Below are 20,957 nucleotides of genomic sequence, written 5' to 3' on the forward strand. Positions count from 1 at the left end.
CTACTAAAGGCTTTTTTATTACAGGAAAATCCCCTCTTTCAATAAAGGATCCTTCATATTTTGGTAATGTTTAATTTTAACTGATATTCAGCTACAGCACATAGTAACGTGATTATTCAACATTACATTACATATTACAATAGGCATAATTTATCACATGTACAGTGTGCACACATAATTATCATATTTACTGTACTTTTTTAGGTTCTTTCGCTTGCCTCCCCTTCTACAGAGGAAATAAACCCCCAGGTAAGAATAGTTCAGGGTTTTGCCCACTGATATGCTTTTAGGGTAAGTATGAACAGTGCAGTATTCTCAATTCTGAATAAATTAAATAATTAAACACATTATATATAATTTTATTTTTTTTCTTTATCAGCTGGTGATGAAGATGAAGCTCAGAACAGACTGATCTCAGCGGAACGTGAGTTCATCACCTGATCTTAAAGAGAACATTTACTAAACACGGAGTAAAAAACAATCAACTAATCAATACTGTTTCCTCATCAGGAGAAATAATATCCCTGACTTTTATATAGAAAAGAGTCTCATATAGTGAATAAAATACATATTCAAATAAAAACACATAGTCCACCTCAAAATTCTCCTCAGATTGTCCTAATATTGTCCTAAATGTGTAATATTGTCATTCAGGGAGGCAGAGTGATGGAATTACTCTTCATCTCAGTTCCTCCTGATAATGTCCTCAGATTGTCCTAATATTGTTCTAATATTGTCCTCAGATTGTCCTAATATTGTCCTCAGATTGTTCTAATACTGTCCTCAGATTGTCCTAATATTGTCCTAATATTGTTCTAATATTGTCCTCAAATTGTCCTTATGTTGTCCTCAGATTGTCCTAATATTGTTCTCAGATTGTTCTAATGTTGTTCTAATATTGTCCTCAGATTGTCCTAATATTGTCCTCAGATTGTCCTAATATTGTCCTCAGATTGTCCTAATATTGTCCTCAGATTGTTCTAATATTGTCCTCAGATTGTTCTAATATTGTCCTCAGATTGTTCTAATGTTGTTCTAATATTGTCCTCAGATTGTCCTAATATTGTACACAAATTGTCCAAATAATGTCCTAATATTGTCCTCTGATTTTCCTACAAATGTCCTAATACTGTCCCCAAATTGTCTGAATGTTGCCCTGAGATTGTCTTTACATTGTCCTAACATTTCCCTCAGATATTCTAATACTCTTCTTAGATCATCCTAATATTATCCTCAGATTGTCCTAATATTATCCTCAGATTGTCCTAATATTTTAATTGGATTGTCATAATATTGTTCTCAAAATGTCCTAATACTGTCCACAAATTGTCTGAATGTTGTCCTCAGATTATCCTCAGATTGTTCTAGTATTGTCCACAGATTATCCTAATATTGTCCTTTGATTATGCTAATATTGTCTTTAGATTGTCCTCAGACTGTCCTAAAAGTGTCATGTTAAGTTGCACTTTGAATTTCCATGTCTTTGGTCTTCTGAGGCCAGGATTAGCCATCAAAGGCAACACAACACTTTTCATTGTTACATTGATCTTTCAATGTTTATTATTATTATTATTATTATTAAAAATAATAAAAATAATGTAGCTAGTTTGTTTTTGTGTTTTTACTAAAACAGTGTTTTTTAATTTATGCAGTTATATAATGATGGAATTATTATTAATTTTTTTATGGATATATCATCCAGATCCCCAAGTTCTCTAAAAGTAGGCTAAAATATTTATTTCTCAACATACATGAAAATTACACCAAAAAATATCAACAAATATCTGTCACATGACCATAAGCAGCCTTGATGTGAGTTGACCCCTTTTGGAATAAGCATTTATAAATGTGTTTATTAGCCTTATTTCCTTACCTCTAACAGGTAATGCTTTAATTAGAATAATTCACTCATTTTTCCTAAAAAAATGGTATATAAAATGTTCAAACTCTTTTATAATTAAGACATAACATTTTTTCACACAGGGCAATGAACATTTGGGTTTTTTTTCTCCCTAATAATAGAAACCTTTGTTTTATCTTATAATATTTGAATTTGAATTTGTTTGATGATCTGAGACAAACATGCCAAAAAATAAGAAATCAAGAGATGGCAACGCAGAGGCAGAAACTGTGATTGGTCCACTGACCCTTGTGTTCTTTTGTGCTGTATTGAAGGCGATATTCAGTAAAGCATTTCACTTTAAAACCTGCCTTTGTTTTCTGGTTACATGAATAAGTATAATTTATAGGCATAACAGAGTGTTTTATATGAGAACTTTTGACTAATCTATTAATGAATTTACACCTTCTTTCTTCTTTTCTTCACCAGAGGAACTCCCTCAGCTCTCTGTCTTCATCCAATATACAACTGGCAGCACAGAATGGAGGCAGGATAATCAGAAGATCAACTGGAAGAGTTGTGAAGAGATGATTCAGTCTGCTGTAGAATCTCTGATAATAAATATGAAGAAGAATGGTTAGTGATTTAATTATTCAGTAATTCTTCTTTTATCTCTGTGAGATTCCTCATAGTTTGTAAAAGTAATTGTGTTTTTCCTCAGGTTCAGTTGTTAAGGTTCGCGTGAGGATAACCGACTGTGAGACTGGAAACTCCAGCAGATCAGAGAACATTGTGAGCGACATAAATCAGTGCAGATATAATAATAACATGAGCTGCAATTCAGTATACTCTAAAATACTCCAAATGTATGAGTCACTCAACTGGAAGAAAAAGTGTGAAGACTGGCTCAAGAAATCCCAGGAGTCTTACAGAAACGCACAAAAAGGTGAATCTTATTAAAACTGATATTTTATTAAAAATGTGAATTGTATTGGTTTGTGGTATGGAGAGATTGAGAGTTCAGTGATATTCTTACCTCTCAGTGCAGTTCATATGACTCATTTATGTTTAGAACTGTTTTCTTTACAGAGAAAATCCGAGATTCAAGCCCAGAATTTACTAGAGTTCTGCTGGCGATCATTTTGCCTGGAGTTCTGCTGGTGTCCGTGGTTATCTTCATCTATATTAAGATGAGAGTAACTGGTGAGTATATAATTTACTTTATAATCAGTACAATCCAAAAATTGCCAATGAAATTCACAGAGAGCATCAATAATCCAAACAAATCCTTTAAACTGCCAAACTCCAAAAGTATTGGAACAGTGAGGTCAGAAGAAACTGTAGCAGATTCTGTCTGAACCCATGCATTTTTCTTGTGAGCAAAAGTTTTGGAACTGTGACTGTCAGATGTGTTTGTTTCCCAGATGTCTATTTTAATACACAAGATGAACCACATTACAAATTGCATTAAGCGACACTAGTAAGGAACACAGGTGTTGGCATGTTTTCTTTCCAATTCAGCAGCTCTCACCGCTGAGTGGCGAGACCTGTAGGGCCAAGCTGAGTAAAAAACACTGTAATTTAAATAAAAAAAAACATTTCAGAAGAGTCAAAGTCAAACGAGTGCTGGAAATGCTAATGCTGCTCCAGCAGTGCTAGCCGGGGTTAGCAGCAGGCTACAGTCCGAGAATTCTCACTTCTGCATGTCAAAAGAGCTAGAGCATAGTGTGGTTAGCGGCTAATGCTAATACTGCACCAGTCTCAGTGCTGGAGAAACTAAACTGAAACTCCTGTATAACTCTGTATATATATAATATCTGACTGGTAGAATTCATACATAAGGAGCACCAGATTATAAGGAGCTCTGATGATTGTTGGGAAAATGTAAAAAATTTAAGTGTGCTTTAAAGTGCGCAAAATATGGTATCTTTAAAACGGCAACTTTACAGGAGAGATAAAGTCTTCTTAACTTTCAGTGTAGGTCAGTTTGTGTGTACAAATTTAGTAGTAAACTGAAAATCCACAAAAATGGAGATAATGGAGATTTTTCATTGGACAGAGTATATATATATATATATATATATACCCCCTGTGTTCACATGCTCCTTGCTGAGTATGGTTTGCAGTTACCAGGTGTTTCTTATTGTCCTGTTCTCTCTGTGTTTTGACCTTTTTGTTGCTTTCTCGTTTTTGCATTTTTGTTATCGTTTTACTGCTTGTGGATGACCTTTACTCACCTGACTTCTCTTAATCTCTCTTTAAAAGGGATTCTATTTTCATTATATCAGTGGTAATATACAGTATTTAAATGACAATAATGTTGTTTATGAAAATAATTCCCAGGTTATTCTGACACACCTAGAAAAAAATTACTGCACTATTGAAATGGATCATGTTTTCTTAAGTTTGATGATGCTGAGAACAAGACTGTGTGTCTACTAATGGCTTTTTTATTACAGGAAAATCCCCTCGTTCAATAAAGGATCCTTCATATTTGGGTAATGTTTAATTTTTAACTGATATTCAGCTACAGCACATAGTAACATGATTATTCAACATTACATTACATATTATATTCACATTATATATCACAAAAAACATTGTGATAAACACAATAGGCATAATTTATCACATGTACAGTGTGCACACATAATTATCATATTTACTGTACTTTTTTTAGGTTCTTTCGCTCGCCTCCCCTTCTACAGAGGAAATAAACCCCCAGGTAAGTATAGTTCAGGGTTTTGCCCACTGATATGCTTTTAGGGTAAGTATGAACAGTGCAGTATTCTCAATTCTGAATAAATTAAATAATTAAACACATTATATATAATTTTATTTTTTTTTCTTTATCAGCTGGTGATGATGAAGAAGCTCAGAACAGACTGATTTTAGATCTGAGCTCAGCAGAACGTAAGTTCATCACCTGATCTTAAAGAGAACATTCATTAAACACAGAGAAAAAGACAATCAACTAATCAATACTGTTTCCTCATCAGGAGAAATAATATTCCTGACTTTTATATAGAAAAGAGTCTCATATAGTGAATAAACACTGGATCAAAATACAAAGTCCACCTCAAAATTGTCCTCAGATTGTCCTAATATTGTCCTCAAATTGTCCTAAATGTGTAATATTGTCATTCAGGGAGGCAGAGTGATGGAATTACTCTTCATCTCAGTTCCTCCTGATACTGTCCTCAGATTGTTCTAATATTGTCCTCAGATTGTCCTAATATTGTCCTCAGATTGTCCTAATATTGTCCTCAGATTGTCCTAATATTGTCCTCAGATTGTCCTAATATTGTCCTCAGATTGTTCTAATATTGTCCTCAGATTGTCCTAATATTGTTCTAATACTGTCCTCAGATTGTCCTAATATTGTTCTAATACTGTCCTCAGATTGTTCTAATATTGTCCTCAAATTGTCCTAAATGTGTAATATTGTCATTCAGGGAGGCAGAGTGATGGAATTACTCTTCATCTCAGTTCCTCCTGATACTGTCCTCAGATTGTTCTAATATTGTCCTCAGATTGTCCTAATATTGTCCTCAGATTGTCCTAATATTGTCCTCAGATTGTCCTAATATTGTCCTCAGATTGTCCTAATATTGTCCTCAGATTGTTCTAATATTGTCCTCAGATTGTCCTAATATTGTTCTAATACTGTCCTCAGATTGTCCTAATATTGTTCTAATACTGTCCTCAGATTGTTCTAATATTGTCCTCAGATTGTCCTAATATTGTCCTCAGATTGTTCTAATATTGTCCTCAGATTGTTCTAATACTGTCCTCAGATTGTCCTAATATTGTTCTAATACTGTCCTCAGATTGTTCTAATATTGTCCTCAGATTGTCCTAATATTGTCCTCAGATTGTCCTAATATTGTCCTCAGATTGTTCTAATATTGTCCTCAGATTGTCCTAATATTGTTCTAATACTGTCCTCAGATTGTCCTAATATTGTTCTAATATTGTTCTAATACTGTCCTCAGATTGTTCTAATATTGTTCTAATACTGTCCTCAGATTGTTCTAATATTGTTCTAATATTGTCCTCAGATTGTTCTAATATTGTCCTCAGATTGTTCTAATACTGTCCTCAGATTGTTCTAATACTGTCCTCAGATTGTTCTAATATTGTTCTAATACTGTCCTCAGATTGTTCTAATATTGTCCTCAGATTGTCCTAATATTGTTCTAATATTGTCCTCAGATTGTTCTAATATTGTCCTCAGATTGTCCTAATATTGTCCTCAGATTGTCCTAATATTGTCCTCAGATTGTCCTAATATTGTCCTCAGATTGTCCTAATATTGTCCTCAGATTGTTCTAATATTGTCCTCAGATTGTCCTAATATTGTTCTAATACTGTCCTCAGATTGTCCTAATATTGTTCTAATACTGTCCTCAGATTGTTCTAATATTGTCCTCAGATTGTCCTAATATTGTCCTCAGATTGTTCTAATATTGTCCTCAGATTGTTCTAATACTGTCCTCAGATTGTCCTAATATTGTTCTAATACTGTCCTCAGATTGTTCTAATATTGTCCTCAGATTGTCCTAATATTGTCCTCAGATTGTCCTAATATTGTCCTCAGATTGTTCTAATATTGTCCTCAGATTGTCCTAATATTGTTCTAATACTGTCCTCAGATTGTCCTAATATTGTTCTAATATTGTTCTAATACTGTCCTCAGATTGTTCTAATATTGTTCTAATACTGTCCTCAGATTGTTCTAATATTGTTCTAATATTGTCCTCAGATTGTTCTAATATTGTCCTCAGATTGTTCTAATACTGTCCTCAGATTGTTCTAATACTGTCCTCAGATTGTTCTAATATTGTTCTAATACTGTCCTCAGATTGTTCTAATATTGTCCTCAGATTGTCCTAATATTGTTCTAATGTTGTCCTCAGATTGTTCTAATACTGTCCTCAGATTTTTCTAATATTGTCCTCAGATTGTTCTAATATTGTCCTCAGATTGTTCTAATGTTGTCCTCAGATTGTTCTAATGTTGTCCTCAGATTGTTCTAATACTGTCCTCAGATTTTTCTAATATTGTCCTCAGATTGTTCTAATATTGTCCTCAGATTGTTCTAATGTTGTCCTCAGATTGTTCTAATATTGTTCTAATACTGTCCTCAGATTGTTCTAATACTGTCCTCAGATTGTTCTAATATTGTTCTAATACTGTCCTCAGATTGTTCTAATATTGTCCTCAGATTGTCCTAATATTGTTATAATGTTGTCCTCAGATTGTTCTAATACTGTCCTCAGATTTTTCTAATATTGTCCTCAGATTGTTCTAATATTGTCCTCAGATTGTTCTAATGTTGTCCTCAGATTGTTCTAATGTTGTCCTCAGATTGTTCTAATGTTGTCCTCAGATTGTTCTAATACTGTCCTCAGATTTTTCTAATATTGTCCTCAGATTGTTCTAATATTGTCCTCAGATTGTTCTAATGTTGTCCTCAGATTGTTCTAATATTGTCCTCAGATTGTTCTAATACTGTCCTCAGATTGTTCTAATATTGTCCTCAGATTGTTCTAATATTGTCCTCAGATTGTCCTAATGTTGTCCTTAGATTGTTCTAATATTCTCCTCAGATTGTCCTAATATTGTCCTCAGATTGTTCTAATATTGTCCTCAGATTGTCCTAATGTTGTCCTCAGATTGTTCTAATATTGTCCTCAGATTGTCCTAATATTGTCCTCAGATTGTTCTAATATTGTCCTCAGATTGTCCTAATATTGTTCTAATACTGTCCTCAGATTGTCCTAATATTGTTCTAATACTGTCCTCAGATTGTTCTAATATTGTTCTAATACTGTCCTCAGATTGTTCTAATATTGTCCTCAGATTGTTCTAATATTGTTCTAATACTGTCCTCAGATTGTTCTAATATTGTCCTCAGATTGTCCTAATATTGTTCTAATACTGTCCTCAGATTGTTCTAATATTGTCCTCAGATTGTCCTAATATTGTTCTAATACTGTCCTCAGATTGTTCTAATATTGTCCTCAGATTGTCCTAATATTGTTCTAATACTGTCCTCAGATTGTTCTAATATTGTCCTCAGATTGTTCTAATGTTGTCCTCAGATTGTTCTAATGTTGTCCTCAGATTGTTCTAATATTGTCCTCAGATTGTTCTAATACTGTCCTCAGATTGTTCTAATATTGTCCTCAGATTGTTCTAATATTGTCCTCAGATTGTCCTAATGTTGTCCTCAGATTGTTCTAATATTCTCCTCAGATTGTCCTAATATTGTCCTCAGATTGTTCTAATATTGTCCTCAGATTGTCCTAATATTGTCCTCAGATTGTTCTAATATTGTCCTCAGATTGTCCTAATATTGTTCTAATACTGTCCTCAGATTGTCCTAATATTGTTCTAATACTGTCCTCAGATTGTTCTAATATTGTTCTAATACTGTCCTCAGATTGTTCTAATATTGTCCTCAGATTGTTCTAATACTGTCCTCAGATTGTCCTCAGATTGTTCTAATGTTGTCCTCAGATTGTTCTAATATTGTCCTCAGATTGTCCTAATATTGTTCTAATACTGTCCTCAGATTGTTCTAATATTGTCCTCAGATTGTCCTAATATTGTTCTAATACTGTCCTCAGATTGTTCTAATATTGTCCTCAGATTGTCCTAATATTGTTCTAATGTTGTCCTCAGATTGTTCTAATACTGTCCTCAGATTTTTCTAATATTGTCCTCAGATTGTTCTAATATTGTCCTCAGATTGTTCTAATGTTGTCCTCAGATTGTTCTAATATTGTCCTCAGATTGTTCTAATACTGTCCTCAGATTGTTCTAATATTGTCCTCAGATTGTTCTAATATTGTCCTCAGATTGTCCTAATGTTGTCCTCAGATTGTTCTAATATTCTCCTCAGATTGTTCTAATATTGTCCTCAGATTGTTCTAATATTGTCCTCAGATTGTCCTAATATTGTCCTCAGATTGTTCTAATATTGTCCTCAGATTGTCATAATATTGTCCTCAGATTGTTCTAATGTTGTCCTCAGATTGTTCTAATATTGTCCTCAGATTGTTCTAATATTGTCCTCAGATTGTCGTAATATTGTCCTCAGATTGTCCTAATGTTGTCCTCAGATTGTTCTAATGTTGTCCTCAGATTGTTCTAATATTCTCCTCAGATTGTCCTAATATTGTCCTCAGATTGTTCTAATATTGTCCTCAGATTGTTCTAATATTGTCCTCAGATTGTCCTAATATTGTCCTCAGATTGCTCTAATGTCCTCAGATTGTTCTAATATTGTCCTCAGATTGTTCTAATATTGTCCTCAGATTGTCCTAATATTGTCCTCAGATTGTTCTAATATTGTCCTCAGATTGTCCTAATATTGTCCTCAGATTGTCCTAATGTTGTCCTCAGATTGTTCTAATATTGTCCTCAGATTGTCCTAATATTGTCCTCAGATTGTTCTAATATTGTCCTCAGATTGTTCTAATATGTCCTCAGATTGTCCTAATATTGTCCTCAGATTGTTCTAATATTGTCCTCAGATTGTTCTAATACTGTCCTCAGATTGTCCTTATGTTGTCCTCAGATTGTTCTAATATTCTCCTCAGATTGTTCTAATATTCTCCTCAGATTGTCCTAATATTGTCCTCAGATTGTTCTAATATTGTCCTCAGATTGTTCTAATATTGTCCTCAGATTGTTCTAATATTGTCCTCAGATTGTCCTAATATTGTCCTCAGATTGTTCTAATATTGTCCTCAGATTGTTCTAATATTGTCCTCAGATTGTTCTAATATTGTCCTCAGATTGTTCTAATGTTGTCCTCAGATTGTTCTAATGTTGTCCTCAGATTGTCCTAATATTGTCCTCAGATTGTTCTAATATTGTCCTCAGATTGTTCTAATATTGTCCTCAGATTGTTCTAATGTTTTGTTCTAATGTTGTCCTCAGATTGTTCTAATATTGTCCTCAGATTGTCCTAATATTGTCCTCAGATTGTTCTAATATTGTCCTCAGATTGTCCTAATATTGTCCTCAGATTGTTCTAATGTTGTCCTCAGATTGTTCTAATATTGTCCTCAAAGTGTTCTAATATTGTCCTCAGGTTGTCCTTATGTTGTCCTCAGATTGTTCTAATATTCTCCTCAGATTGTCCTAATATTGTCCTCAGATTGTCCTAATGTTGTCCTCAGATTGTTCTAATATTGTCCTCACATTGTCCTAATATTGTCCTCAGATTGTTCTAATATTGTCCTCAGATTGTCCTAATATTGTCCTCAGATTGTTCTAATGTTGTCCTCAGATTGTTCTAATATTGTCCTCAGAGTGTTCTAATATTGTCCTCAGGTTGTCCTTATGTTGTCCTCAGATTGTCCTAATGTTGTCCTCAGATTGTTCTAATATTGTACACAAATTGTCCAAATAATGTCCTAATATTGTTCTCTGATTTTCCTCCAAATGTCCTAATACTGTCCCCAAATTGTCTGAATGTTGCCCTGAGATTGTCTTTACATTGTCCTAACATTTCCCTCAGATATTCTAATACTCTTCTTAGATCATCCTAATATTATCCTCAGATTGTCCTAATATTTTAATTGGATTGTCATACTATTGTTCTCAAAATGTCCTAATACTGTCCACAAATTGTCTGAATGTTGTCCTCAGATTATCCTCAGATTGTTCTAGTATTGTCCACAGATTATCCTAATATTGTCCTTTGATTATGCTAATATTGTCTTTAGATTGTCCTCAGACTGTCCTAAAAGTGTCATGTTAAGTTGCACTTTGAATTTCCATGTCTTTGGTCTTCTGAGGCCAGGATTAGCAATCAAAGGCAACACAACACTTTTCATTGTTACATTGATCTTTCAATGTTTATTATTATTATTATTATTATTATTATTATTATTATTATTATTATTATTACAAATAATAAAAATAATGTAGCTAGTTTGTTTTTGTGTTTTTACTAAAACAGTGTTTTTAATTAATGCAGTTATATAATGATGCAATTATACTGAAACAGTGCTTCTTAATTTTTTTATGGATATATCATCTAGATCCCCAAGTTCTCTAAAAGTAGGCTAAAATATTTATTTCTCAACAAACATGAAAATTACACCAAAAAATATCAACAAATATCTGTCACATGACCATAAGCAGCCTTGATGTCAGTTGATCCCTTTTTGTAATAAGCATTTATAAATGTGTTTATTTTAAGTTGTTATTACATGCTTATGTAGGAGTTATGTAGCTTTATTAACAGTACCCTACAGTAAAGTGATGCTCTTATTTTAATATTTAAAATGATTCTCTTTTCTCTTTCTCTATCAGATGATGATGATAATGGTGATGGTGATGATAATTATAATGGTGATGGTGGTGATGATGAAGGTCAGGACAGACTGTCTGTAGGACTGAACTCAACTGAAGGTGAGTTTCTCACCTGATCATAAAGAGAATGCACACTAAATAACCTCACATTTTTGTCACCTTTCTCACACGCTTTACTTTTTTTAACACTGCTGCTTATTTAACCTGCAGCTAATTTACTTTGTTTACAGGTTAACAAGCCAAACAATCCTAAAAATCAGTGTCAATACTGAATTATTAAGTTTACTACTGATAATTCTATCAATAATTAGTGCAGTGGTGTTCCTAACCTCTTACAGGTAATGCTTTAATTACGATAATTCAAAAAATACATGTTCAAACTTCATTACTTTTAAAAGACCAACAGATAAAACACAATAGTTTTACATAACATTAAAAACATAACATTGCAATTTAGTTTATGTTTTTGCAGGTTTAAATGTTGATTACAGTAATTAAGGCAAGCAGGATAAGTTTCATACTGAAAAAATACTTTTAACTTTTACCTTACTTCTGCTTAAAACCCCTTTATTAACTTTTAAAATTATACACCCAAGATTTTTTCTTTAATAGAAACAACTCTTAATGCGTATAAATGTGTGTAATAGTGTGTTTTTGATTCCCAAGAGTGCCCTAATATTGTCCTCAGATATTTAAATATAAGCACCAAATCTGATCAGTAAAATGTTATATTTTAATCTTCATTTTTCCTCCTACTGTTTAATAAATGTTTATCTATTCATTACATGAAGATCCACTAAACCAATGGATTTACCTCTATTAATGGGTAATACTAATTATTATATTAGCAGCTGCTGTTCAGTGAAATATTTACTGAGATTAACAATGCTAAAAATCACTAATGTAGAAAATGAGTATTATTATGTTTTATTTAGCTGGTGATGATGATGATGATGATGATGATGATAATGATGAAGGTCAGAAGAGACTGGTTGCAGGACTGACTCCAGCTGCACGTGAGTTCATCACCATATCATAACCAGAACGTCCAATAAACACTCAATACAGACCAGTGTTTAACCATACTCACAAGATAACACCTCACTACGTATGCAGGTGTGGGCGTTCCCAAGCTGTTCCCTGAGGCATCACTGCAGAAACAGCCTGTTTAGAAAGTTAAGGGTTTTAAGGAGCTCAACAAACAAAGTGCTATCAGTGAACTTCAGGGGTAAAAAGAAAATACAGTGTAGAATTTGCATTTAGACTTAAAGATTGAGACTGTGTCATCCGCATAATGTATAATAATATAATATAATATAATAAAATAATATAATGTAAATAATAACGGTCCTAATATAGAGCCTTGTGGAATTCCATATCTTACCTTGGTATAACTGGAAGACATATCATTTATCCTCACAAACTGACAGCGATGGGTTAAGTATGATTTAAACCATGATAATGCAGTTCCAGTTACACCAACCATGTTCTCTTATCGTTCTAAAAGGAAATATTATTTTTACCCTGATTCATATTCTAAAAGTTCATCGCTCTTTAAAAGTAGAGTGTAAATACATTGTTATTTTATTTTCATTGTATCATAATATACAGTATTTAAATTACAATAAAGTTATTAATGGAAATAATGGAATAATTCTGACGTGCCTAGAAATAAATAATTGCAATATTTAATTGGATCCTGTTTTCTTATTCTTTATTACCTGATGTTTAATGATGGTAAAAATAAGACTGTCTGTTTAATAAATGCTTTTTATTACAGGAAGATCAACTCATTCAATGTTTAATCCTCCTGATTTTGGTAATGTTTAATTTACCTGCTATTCAGCTACAGTCACATAACATTACATTACATATTACAATATATTCACATTATATATCACAAAAAAACAAAAACAATATTCTCATTTCTGCCTGAATGAAATAAAGAAATACATTATTTATCTCTTTTTTATTTTTTTATCAGCTGGTGATGATGAAGAAGCTCAGAACAGACTGATTTTAGATCTGATCTCAGCGGAACGTAAGTTCATCACCTGATCTTAAAGAGAACATTTACTAAACACGGAGTAAAAAACAATCAACTAATCAATACTGTTTCCTCATCAGGAGAAATAATATTCCTGACTTTTTAAATTGTCCTCAGATATTTAAATGTAAGCACCAACTCAGGGGTGGGTTTCCCGAAAGCTTAGTAACGCTAAGAACTTCGTTAACTCGTACTTAAGATTGATCGTTAATTAAAGAGTGTTTCCCAAACCCGTGCGTAACTAAAGTACTACGTAAACGAGTGCCCCCACCCCGTCGTTATTTCTGACGAACATCTTAAAGCCAATTCTGCTTGCAGTTCAGCAACTTAAACACCAGAGACCACCAATTCTGAGGGCGAAAAATTAAATAATCATTGTTATTCAAGTAATATATGTTATGTTACGTTATGTCATGCTATATTATATTGTATTATATTATAGTATATTATATTATAGTATATTATATTATAGTATATAATATTATATTATATATAATTATAATATATATAATATATATATATAATTTCTGGAATTTCCCCTCGGGGATCAATAAACTATCTATCTATCTATCTATCTATCTATCTATCTATCTATCTATCTATCTATCTATTATATCATATTATACTATATTATATATATACCCTCATTACAGTCCAAATTATATCAGCTTGCAGTCTAATTGGGCCCTCTATGAAATGACCAATCAAACACAGACGTGAACAGTCCATGGGAAGACTGGCAATAGATCAAAAGATTCTGCAGATGGCGGCCATCCAAAGAATATTTGCTTTAAATCAGCGTCGCCGTTTGAGAAGAGGTGGAGCCGTTGGTCTCAATGCTGCTCTACGCACAAATATTAACCCACTAGATGAGCTCAGCGATGAAGAGCTAATCGACAAATACAGGCTGCCCAGGGGTGAAATAACTGCTTTACAGGATTTGGTAAAACAGCAACTGGCAAGATCAACCCGCAGAAATTTTGCTCTGAGTCCCACAGTGCAGCTCCTCACTGCCCTCCGATATTATGCAACAGGTGGATTTCTGCAGACTATTGGTGATGGTCATGGGCTTAGCAAGGCTGCTGTGTCCAAGTGCGTGTATTGTGTTACCAGGCTGCTTCTGCACCATGGACGCACCTATATTCATTCCCAACAGGCAGGGAATTACATACCACCAAGATAGGGTTTCATCTTATTGGAAATGTCCCTGGTGTTGTGGGTGCAGTGGATGGAACACTAATTCCTATACACACTCCCAGCCTGTTAAATCCAATCTACACCTCTCGTAAAGGGTACTCTGCATAAAATGTGCAGGTCACATGCAACCATCAGGGGCTCTTTACTGACATTGTAGCCAAGTGGCCTGGGAGCACGCATGACGCGTTCGTCTGGGCTAACTCTGGGGTGTGTCAACTGGCAAAAGACGGTGGATTTGCTGGTGGATGTCTGCTGGGTGATAGCGGGTATCCTCTACGTGCGTACCTGCTAACTCCTGTGATGAACCCCCAAACTGCAGCTGAGGAGAGGTTCAACAGGGCACACAGGAGAACACAAAGCGTAGTGGAGCGCGCTCTGGGCATCCTGAAGATGCGTTTTCGATGCCTTTATAAGTCGTCGGGGGGGCTCCGGTTCACACCTGCCCGCTGCTGTGCAGTAATTGTGGTGTGCGCTATGTTGCACAATATTGCAGTGCAGGCTGGCATTCGTCTTCCTCGTGATGCAGAGGACACAGAGGAGGAGGACAGAGAGGAATATGGCATAATTGAACTGCCCGGAGAACAGAGAGAGGGCGTTCACCAGGCGGGGTTGAAAATATAATAACAAATGTGTTTGGTTAAATGTTAATTTATGTTTGAAGTATGTGCCTTAGTTAAGTTGGTATTATTTCAGTTTATTGTAAACCATTAAAATACATGTAAAGACATTTGAGTCGTGCTCTTTTACCTTTTTATTGCGTTTCTTGTGCAGCCAGAAAAACAAAAGCAAATTAAATCAATACAATTATAGTAAAATAAACACAATAAACAACATGGTGTGACACGGTCAGACATCAGGAGGCTCGTCTGTTGTGCTTGGGTCTGAAACATAATGTGAATAAGGGTTATAAACATAGTCATGATATGCAGACACATCAAGCTTGTGTTTTCTGTGTTTAAACTACTTACCTTGTGCTGAAGGGAAAAATATTGGCACGGAAATAGAGGGTCTGCTAAACTGAGCCTCAGCCAGTTCCAACTGTTTGGCCAGGATTTAAAGCTTTGACTTTTTTATGCTTAGTGGCTCCTGATGGTGTCTCTCCTGCAGTTGCAGTTTCTCGCGCCGCAACTGAAGCTCTTCACGTTTGAGTTGGACCTGGTCTTTGTCAGTCTGCAGCCTCTCCTTTTCTAGTGCAATCAATTCCTCACTGCACCCACAAGCACTGGGCCTTTTGTTCCTCTCTGATCGAGGCCTTGCACATGGTCCTGTGAGTGAGGGTCCTGCAGAGGAGGCAGTACTGGAGCATGGGGAAGGCTGCACTGGAGAGGCAGGCTGGGGTGAGGTGGATGGAAATTCTTTCAAGCAGACATCTACCCCTCCAGATATTCCCTCTGTCACAGTTGGGCCCAGTATGGCCAGGACCCTTTCCTCCTCTGAGGAGAGGGGCACTGTCAGCAGTTGCCCTCCAACAGTTTTGGACTTCTCTCTCCTAAGCTCAGCCCCCTTTTTTAAGCTAAGCTTGAGAAGTCATTCCATTTCTTTCTGACCTCAGTGCCACTTCTTTTAAAACTATTGCATGCACTAAGACTGTTTGCAATTTGGTCCCATTTCTTTTTTCTCTGAATTTGTGAGGCTTCCTCTGGCTTTGGAGAACAACACTTCTTGGTTCTTCTCCACCTCTTCCAATAAGAGGTTTATTTCATCTTTGGTGAAGTGTTGTTTTCGCTTTCGTGCAGTGTTAGCCATCCTTCCGGATTTAAGCAAGCCCATATATACGCTGGAGGGTGGAGTGATTAAATTACTGATTGGTTGAAGGACCAATTGATTTGTTTTGTGTGTGTGTGTAGTTATATATATTTATAGCTCTGGAAAAAGTAAGAGAGCACCTAATAATGACGAGTCTTTTTGATTTTAACAAATAATAATTGTATATAATCAAGAGGAAGAAGCATGATCACCAGGAATGGCTCAGTGTGTAAGACTGGTGGAGGAGAACATGCCAAGATGCATACAAATGTGATTGAGAACCAGGGTTAATTCGCCGAATATTCATTTCTGAACTCTTAAAACTTTAAATTATGAACTTTCTTTTTTTTTGGGCATCATTTGAGGTCTGAAAGCTCTGCATCTTTTATGTTATTTTAGACATTTCTCATTTTCTGCAAATACACGCTTTGAATGGCTATATTTTTAGGATTTTGGATTATATATATATTTTTTCCCTAATTGTAATTATAATTATTGTATTTATATATATTTATTTATTTTTATTTCACAGTCCTTTTGTTCCTTGCATTTAAGAATATGTATAATGATGTTGATTTCAGCACATTTCAACGGTTTTCAGGTGTAATAGTGAATAAATACTCCAAATAATATTTGGCAGTGTTGAATCGATATTTGTGGATCGATTGAGTGCGCTGTTTCGGGGGAGGAGTCAACAAAGACGTTCTTTAACCTCTTTCGTTATTTTTCGCTTTGCGAAGCTCTTTGGGAAACACTCGCAGAACTGGTTTGTTCTTTACTCACGTCATTCGTCAGTTCGTTCGTTATTTGCTAAGGTTGATCGTTTTCGGGAAACCCACCCCTGATCAGTAAAATGTTATATTTTAATCTTCATTTTTCCTCCTGCTGTTTAATAAATGTTTATTTATTCATTACAGGAAGATGCACTAAATCAATGAATTTACCTCCAGATATGGGTAATACTAATTATTATATTAGCAGCTGCTGTTCAGTGAAATATTTACTGAGATTAAGAGATAATGAGAAAATGAGTAATATTATTTTTTGTTTAGCAGGTGATGATTTTGGTCAGAAGAGACTGGTTGCAGGACTGACTCCAGCTGCACGTGAGTTCATCACCATAATATAACCAGAACGTCCAATAATCTGAATCCAGACCAGTTTTTAACCTTACTCACAAGATAACACCTCACAGCGTATGCAGGTGTGGGTGTTCCCAAGCTGTTCCCTGAGGCATCACTGCAGAAACAGCCTGTTTAGAGAGTTAAGAGTTTTAAGGAGCTCAATAAACAAAATGCTATCAGTGAACTTCAGGGGTAAAAAGAAAATACAGTGTAGAATTAGCATTTAGAATTACTTCTATATTTAAAAGTGATGTGTTGTTTAAATACAGAGTTTGGAAAGAAAAACCATATTAGAACAGCTCTAGAGTTCTAATCTTACACTAAATATGTAATATTAATATGTAACTTTTTAATGTTTTATAGAACGCTGGAATTCCAGGAATGTCTCCACTCCAAATCTGGGTAATTCTTCTTCTCTTTTAATTTAATAAACACAGTTAACGGAATAAATATATTTTTAATCCTTAATCTCATATTGTGCACTGTCGGTGAGTAAAAGTAAGTAAAATACGCTGTTAAAGACAAAGTGCTTTAGAAAATCTTACCATACGCATAAATGAAAAGTTATGTTTTTAGGTGTTTTTACGTCTACTGGAATGTTAAGGTTCAGTTATTGTCTTTTTTTCTGGCTTTTTATTTTGTCCAGTGAAAAATGTGTACCCAGCTCTGTGTATTAATTAAGTACAATTAAATTAAATGTACTCTGTTTATTCTAGTAATTAATTAGACTTTGTGTGTTGTTGTTATTGTTGCAGCTTTTGGGAGAAATGATGAGTAAAGAAGTGGAGATTCAGTGAAAGATCTGTTACTCACCAGCAGTGCCTCGCACCAATACCAGCATCACCACCAACACCATAAATCACCATTATCTCTTAAACCCTGCCCACATCCATGAACTGAACACACTGACCAACTCTGTACTGGTCCATCTAGGAAAGTATGGCAACACTGTTAACAGAATCCCCCTGAAAGAGGCTCCTCTAACTAGTTACTGACAGTAGAATATAACCAGACTGGAACATGTTCAGCAGTATCCATTCCTACCTGCTAGAACGGATAAAGCTGCTGACTAACTGACATTAGTTTCACTAAGTTCATCTAATCACCAAAAAATCCTTCCGTTTTCTGTGAATCAGCTGAAAGAATTTGGTGTCAGGAATCATTTGTTTCTATGAGCCGTTTGGCTCCTCCCTTATTGTGATGCAGTGGCGCAAAAAGGGGGTATGCAGCGTGTGCGACGCATAGGGGCGCTGCACTAGAGGGGGCGTCAAATCGATGCCGATAATCGATTATTTCTGTTACTAACGCCGTTACTTTTTTCAGTAACGAGTAATCTAACTAATTACTCCGACTGTAACTATAACACCGTTACCATTTCCCCATTACACCCCGTTACTGCACGTTACTTTAGCAGCTGAATTACCCTTTTTTAACAGACAAAGGGCCCTATCTTACACCCCACGCAAGGCATGTAGCGTGGCGCACTGCCACCCGTCAACAGTCTAGTTTTAGGCCTGGCACGCGTCCTTAAAATAGCGTTGGACTTTTGGATAAATTTAACGCTGATGGGTGGGTGGTCTGGAAATGATGTGTGTTCAGCTACATTTCTGGCGTGTTTCTATCTTGGCGGCGGAAAAAAGCTTTGCACGATTGATACTCCTTCTTTACTTTTCTTCAATAAAATATACTTAGAAATCTTCACAGTAACTATCAATTATTATTAGTTTATTTCTGTCAGTTATAAGGATTTATATTTATGTTTAGTACACAGACTAAATAACTGTAACTATGACTGTAGCAGACAGGCATTCTGCTGTTTAAGAATTTCAACAGATGCTTATTCTCACTCTGGAGTTTTTGAAATGGAAAATTAAAAGAGAACTTTGACTGAACATAAATTTATTTTATTTAACTTTGCTATTATTTAACTGAATTTCACTTTTATATCTGAAAAATAAAGCAAAATAAAGCGTCTGGTGCTGCCGTCAATTATATAAAACTTAAAACATTTGAAATACACAGAAATATAAAGCTATATGTTAGAATTCGTTTCTTATCACTAGGGCAAATTTATTAAAATATTAAATATATTAATTAATTAATTAAGATCTCATCCAGTGCTCTTAAATGTTGCAGGCACGCAAAGTGGTGATTGGCGCAAAATAACATCTCTCTTCTAAAAAAACATTTTAATAAATAAGGTCGGACAAGTGTAGTTAAATTCATGTTAATAAATTCACTAAAGCCAACAAATGTACTGATAATTAATCAAGAGAAATCAAGCAAAATGCGCTGCGCCTCTCTCTCTCTCTCTCTCTCTCTCTCTCTCTCTTTCTCTGACAATTGCCATGAAGAGACATGTTATGTCCTTATTTATCGTGTCAACGGTCGACTGATGCCTGTAGACGAACCAAAAAAATTAAAAAAACGGAAAACTTCTTTAAAATTGTTGAAGACTCCAACACGGGAAAAAGGAAGCATTATTTACAAATAAATGATCTTTTAGGGTGAGAGACCATCGCCATTGGAGTTGGGAACGCGAGGGCGGATGGGTCCCATAAGCTCGTTCACAACATAGGAGGCGGTGCTGCATTTTCATGGCCGGTATGGTGTCGACCAATCACAGTATCGTAGACCCGTACTTCCTCCTCAGGAATGTTGAACTCGTTCAATAGGGTGGCTTGTGGTGCCCCTCCTCCTCTGCTTGCAAACACTCGGCCGGCGTGGTAGGAGGGTCTTGCAGTTATGGCCTCACTGATTGCGTAGTCAGCCATGCTAGCATGCGCAGCAGCCGCGTACCCGATTGCGAAAGCATGCAGTTCGGGGAACGCAGCAGGAGAAAAGAGACCGGCTTTCGCATGACCGAGGAATTTGATATATGGAGCTGAGGGACCGATTGTGCTGAAGATTTTGAGAAGTCCTCGAAGTGCCTCAACCTCTGACCGATACGCTGGTTTCGCCAGGATAGGTGCCTTTGCCGACACCACGAAGTTGCAAACCATCACAAAACCGGTCAGCCCGGCACCTCGTAGATAGTGACCTGCATGAGATACGGCGTCAAAGAGCTCATTCGTATTGCCTTCCTGGTCTAAGGCTGCCTCTACAAGTTCCACAATTATTCTTCTAATAATGATATTTTGCTTAATGGTTTTTGCTACCCGTTCTGCTACTATCTTGAAGAAACCACTCTGCTTCGACAGGGTTTGCGATACACATCGCTTCCATGTGGGGGATGTGATACACTTAGATGCGATCATTATAATGTGAGAGATTACGGTTCTTAGAGAGTCTGATGGCAACTCATCTTCAGAGCCGAGCTCTACACCATTTTCAAACAGATTGGGGTTCCCGACGATGATGTCCCGGTCTAGGCTATCGATCAAGCGATTGGAGGACGCGCATGTTCCGACTGTTATTCCATGTTCGACTTTTAATTGCATTTTTGAGTAGGCCAGATTGTGGTTCTTGGCAAAGGTCTCTACGATAGTCTGAGAATCGCCCATTTCTGAAAAGAAAGCGGAAAGGAATAAGCCTGCACGGGTCTCTTCAGATAGGTCTTCTAACATGATGGATGCTATCAGCGCCTTCATGTACGTTAATTTCCTCTCCTGTGCGCGACCTCCCTTAATGGTGACGACGGCCATGCGGGAGGAGACCGATCTTGATG

At 35.6% G+C, this 20,957-nt stretch overlaps 1 protein-coding gene and 1 long non-coding RNA gene across 3 annotated transcripts in view; both read left to right on the forward strand.

The window, feature by feature from the left end:
• Nucleotides 1-20,957, forward strand: part of LOC111190276 (class I histocompatibility antigen, Gogo-C*0101/C*0102 alpha chain-like) — a 163,417-nt gene that overhangs the window by 90,729 nt on the left and 51,731 nt on the right. The window lies entirely within an intron of this gene.
• Nucleotides 379-19,212, forward strand: LOC125788892 (uncharacterized). Its single transcript, XR_007429856.1, has 5 exons — nt 379-424; nt 17,084-17,122; nt 17,219-17,272; nt 17,654-17,692; nt 18,046-19,212. It is a non-coding gene; the product is annotated as an uncharacterized LOC125788892 (long non-coding RNA).

The sequence above is a fragment of the Astyanax mexicanus genome, unplaced genomic scaffold (genome assembly GCF_023375975.1).
Source record: "Astyanax mexicanus isolate ESR-SI-001 unplaced genomic scaffold, AstMex3_surface scaffold_31, whole genome shotgun sequence".
Lineage (NCBI taxonomy): Eukaryota > Metazoa > Chordata > Actinopteri > Characiformes > Acestrorhamphidae > Astyanax > Astyanax mexicanus.